This window comes from Symphalangus syndactylus, chromosome 12 (genome assembly GCF_028878055.3).
Source record: "Symphalangus syndactylus isolate Jambi chromosome 12, NHGRI_mSymSyn1-v2.1_pri, whole genome shotgun sequence".
NCBI classification, from domain to species: domain Eukaryota; kingdom Metazoa; phylum Chordata; class Mammalia; order Primates; family Hylobatidae; genus Symphalangus; species Symphalangus syndactylus.
Genome location: NC_072441.2, coordinates 122,674,229 through 122,678,998, shown reverse-complemented (window position 1 = coordinate 122,678,998; position 4,770 = coordinate 122,674,229). Strand labels below are relative to the sequence as shown.

The 4,770-nt window shown below is 43.7% G+C and overlaps 1 long non-coding RNA gene across 1 annotated transcript; it reads left to right on the top strand.

Moving 5' to 3' along the window:
* Positions 1-1,280: 1,280 nt before the first annotated feature.
* Positions 1,281-4,496, top strand: LOC134734571 (uncharacterized). The gene is made up of 2 exons (XR_010117672.1): positions 1,281-2,431; positions 4,319-4,496. It is a non-coding gene; the product is annotated as an uncharacterized lncRNA (long non-coding RNA).
* Positions 4,497-4,770: the final 274 nt, after the last annotated feature.

Below are 4,770 nucleotides of genomic sequence, written 5' to 3'. Positions count from 1 at the left end.
ATTCATCCTTACATCTGCAGCCCCCAGAACAGTTGACATAAAATTGATGCTCAATAAATGTTTCCCGAAAGGTTGTATTAAAACTTGTAAACTTAATGAGAGAGGCCGTAAGGTTGAGAAATATCTGGTGCTTTGTGTTAACATGGACATTTCAGACATTTTAGACCAAAAGACACATTTTTAATGGTCTCTCAACAGAGGAGTAGACCAAAAGATTCCACTGGCCGTCTGATCTCCCGCCTGCTCAGTAGAGAGAATCGAAGGCAATTCCCTGAGGAAAGCATGTCTAGGATACTGCTGAGGACTTTGCTTCATTAAGAGGTGGTGAGCATTGGTGCTATTGAAGCCTCCTGGAAATGATTCTTCTCTTGACGTAAGGTACTGCTGAGGGGTGTGTGTGTGTGTGTGTATGTATATGTGCACACAGTGGTGGTGACAACAAGCAGGGTGTTGAAACAGTCCCTGGGCAAACAGCTGTCTCAATCAATCATTCTGATTGTAATGTGCCTTGGACCTAAACAATTGAGGACTTGATTCATTAATTATGACAGCAAACACTTATTGAGAAGCTACTATGTGCCAAGCAGTATTCTAAGTGCTTTGTGTGCATTAACTCATTTGATCTTTGCAAAAACCCCATGAGGCAGGTACTATTATTGTCTTCATATTATAGATGAGGAAACCAAGGCACAGAGAAGGTAAGCAGTGTGCACAAGATCACCCAGCTAAGAAATGGCAAAGGGAGGAACAATTCCAGGCAGTCTGACTCAAGAGCCCGGGTTAAGGTTAACCTGCCATAACCAGCATTCTTTCCTGCCTCTCATGTACTGTCATGGTCCTGAGTCAGTGCTGCTCGCTCTCTGAGAACTTAAGACGGTACCTGGTCACTAGGAATGGTAAGGAGGTGTAACTCTTTGAGGAGAAGTGAAGCCCCACACCTGGAGGTCTCGGGGTACTGGGGCAGCCATGGGGAACACCTGCAGACCTGTGATCCTTGGAGGAAGAGCTGTAATCACTGTAATCACTGGCCAGAGAGCAGGCTCCCATTGCACTCTCTAGCCCAGGTTAGAAGTCGGAACAGTACTGCAGAAGGCTGGTAGAGTGACCCTGCTAGTCAGCAGAGAGTGGACCAACCCTGTGAGAACCCTTGGAGTGGAATGGAACCTACTGGGGCTGGAGGTGGTAGTGGAGTAATACAGCCAGACCGAGATGCTAAGTGCCAGGGTCTGTGCTGGAACTCTACATATATCGACTATAATTCTTAGATCAACCCTGCAAGGTGGATATTTGCCCTATTTTACTGATAAGAAAGCAGTATCAGAAAGGCTAAGTAGCATGCCCGAGTTACAGCATTAGTAAGTCTCTGGAATCCAGTCTACTTACTCCAAAGCCTATCTTTTTAACCTATACCCTTTGCCCCTCCTATATAATGTTTGTTGCTTTTCTGTTTTATTTTATGTTTTTGAATAGAACTTCCTTCTGAATTTCTCAGGGAAAGCTGGGGCCTGACTTATGGATTACACAGTGGACGTACTTTTCCAGGATCTGAGGAGGGTGTGAGAATCAGGTGGATTGTGACATTCCCCATAAAAAAGCAGTGTAGAATGAACTTTTAACCCCTTGGTGTCTGCACTAAGAATTCATCTGAGATTCTTTCTTCCTTTTTCAAATTTTTCACATGCTTAGGAAGTCATTGTGAGCAAAAACAGAGTCCAAGGCCCAGAGTGCCCCCTGCAGGGCCGGAAGGAGGATTCAGGACAGCGGCGGGATGCACAGCCAGCTGTGGGGCTGCGAGGCGGGGCCCTGGAGACCCTTCCCATCAGTGAGGGTTTGCAGGCTAATCCTGTAGGCAAAGGGCACTCATGGAGCATTGTTGAGCAGGGACGTGATGAAATCAAGATGGTTTAGGTGGATTATTCTGCAGGCATGTGCATGGTGGGTGGGGTGGGGGAGAGACTGAAGGATAGGAGGTATTGCAGGAATAGAGACAATGTGATATGGGGCTGAAATTAGACAATAGAGTGAGAATGGAAGCCAGGGACAGATGGGAAAGGCATTAAGATGCTACAAAGGGAGTAACGAGACTTACTTGATTGTGAAGAATGACAAAAAGTGCCATAAGAGGAGGAAAATAAAGCATCCTAGCAGAACTGGGGGAATCAGAAATGAGAACTTATTTGGGGAGAAAAAGGATTTAATTTTTCAAACAGTTTTAGCATCTTGGATTTTGGGGGCATATTTTGAAAAGGACTAAATAGGAATTGTTTTTGCTGCAGAGCCCATCCCATCGCTTGCCTTTCAGAGACACCATCATGTAGGAAATGCGAATCTTTTACCCATCTCTTCAGGACTCCGGAAGACAGAGATGAGCCTTCTGTTCCCAGTGATCACAGAGCCCCAGGATGACGCTAGCCTCAAGATAATAAATCAGGTAATTATTTCCATCCTTCCTATGACAATAATGGTGTCGAGGTAGGCAAAAATTCATCAGAGGAAGCTTTGCAAGTCCCCAGGGAGACTCACGATAAAGAGGTTGATTGTCAGAATCTGCCTCTGCAGCATCACACCAGGGCTCTGTAATGACGGCCGAGGGCCACATTGTGCCTCCAGAGTAAAGAATTGTGGAGATGAAAAAGAGAAAGACACCTACATCCTAGCCCAGTGCCCCCCTGAGTCTGTGTGGATGGTCCGGATCAGTAATTAGAAACACAGCGCAATAAATATTGAAAGAAGCTCTGTAAACATTCTAGAGGACAATGAAATTAGAAATAATAAGCAGATGGGCTTTTATTCAAAGCAAATCATGCCAGATGGACTCAGTACCACTTTCTTTTTTGCATTAAAAGTACAAAGTTGGTAGATAAAGGAAAATGGTATGCTTGATGTCATATGTTTGAAGATTGTTAAAACATTTGAGTCTTCCAAGAAGTTTGATTTGCAGAATTGGCTCAGAATGCCTGGAATAGAAGCACATACCTGATAAAAAAAAAGTTGGATAAATGCTGCTAATTGGGCAATAGAAAGTACCGGAACAATGGGCTGTTGGGACAGCCTCAGGAGGGGTCTTCTAAGAGACTGTAGAGATCATCAGTTCCAACCCTCTCAGTTAAGAGTAAAGAAGCTCAATCAAAAGGAGACAATGACTTCACAAAAGCAGGGCTAGAAAAAAGGTTACTTGACAATTAGTTCTGCAGTGTGAGTGCTTGGTCTCCTCTTTACCTGGTGTCTCTATTATCTAGGAAAGGAAATAGATATGGTCAAGTCTAGTTTTGAAAGGATCCTAAATACGGAGATGCGATAATCAGACCCTGGCCACCAAACCCCATATCAATCATGTCGTCTAAAGAGGGTGGGGCTTCAGACAAAGTGGAGATGGGGGTTGAGAAACAATTGGGAAGTTTTGCCACAGGCCGAGCTCCTGAGGTCCCTGTGAAGTTTTCCAGCCACTTTCAAGGATATTGATTCATTCTTGCTGTGAAGCACATGTTGCCCATTTTGCAGTGAGAAAATGGCAAAACTCAGGGAGATTTGGAGACTGCTCCAATGAAGCCTAAAGCCAGCAAGTACCAGAGTTGGGATTAAAGCACAGGTCCTCTGATTCCAGTTACTTCTATCTCACTCAAATTACACTTTGGTAAAATTCTGTTGTAGGCCCAGACGTCCTTCCTGTCCCTCTTTCTCCCCAGAAGTCTCTCCTCTCTCTTGGCTGGGCCCTTATACAGTTCCCAAACGCCCGGCATTCCTCTCTAAGGCCTTGCCCTCTCAGGAATACTCCACGACCTTCTCCCATTCCCTCCCCATTCTTCCTCAAAACAAATTGATTTCTTTTCCTGTTTCTGCTCAGCTCTTATGTATAAACTTTGTCACCCTGAAAAGCATAAACTTCATATAAACAAATTTCCACTATTGGCTCTATGGATGATCGTTTCACCTTCAGGAAATCATTTCACTTCCCAAGGCTGCTTCCTCATTTAAAAAACAAAAACCAGCCATCATGTCTAGTTTGTGACTTACATTGAAGGAACATATGTAAATCCCATCTAGTCAATGCCTAATGTGGAGTAGATGCTCAATATGTATTTATTAAGAGAAATTTAGGCTGAGATCTTTTCTTAAGGCACCTCTCCATAGTTTTTCCTTTCTTATGCAGAGCAATGTATTGCCCCCAAACCCATATCTAAACACCTCACTTTACCCATTAAACAGGAGACCCTTCAGTTGTCAGGATCTAGTCTTTTGAGTGGCTGGCAGTTTGAAGTTGGAGGTGGATTGTTAATAAATGATTTTGTTCCTTTCACACATTTTTTTTCCCTGTCAGAGAGTAAAAGAATTTTGCAACAGGCAGCTCTGGAGAGGGGAGTCACTGAAGCATAGGAAAGAAATGGAAGCCCACCTTCATTTCTTTTTCCTGCTAAAAAATAGCTCGTTGGTCTGTCCGAGTTTTCTGCTCTGGGTGACTTCTGGGACAACACTGTTAAATAAAACTCTTGAACTTACTATTGTCTCTTTTTTCTTTTTGTAATAACCTTAGATGCAGTCTTAGTAGGAAATACCTTATTTACCATCTGATGACTGTATCATTATTACTATTATTATTTTAGTTTATTTACTTTCTACAGAAGGAGCATAGCAGCTAAAGAAATACCTATTTTGGTTGGATGTGGTGGCTCATGCCTGTAATCCCAGCACTTTGGGAGGCCGAGGCGGGAGGAACACTTGAGGTCAGGAGTTCAAGACCAGCCTGGCCAACATGGCGAAACCCCGTCTCTA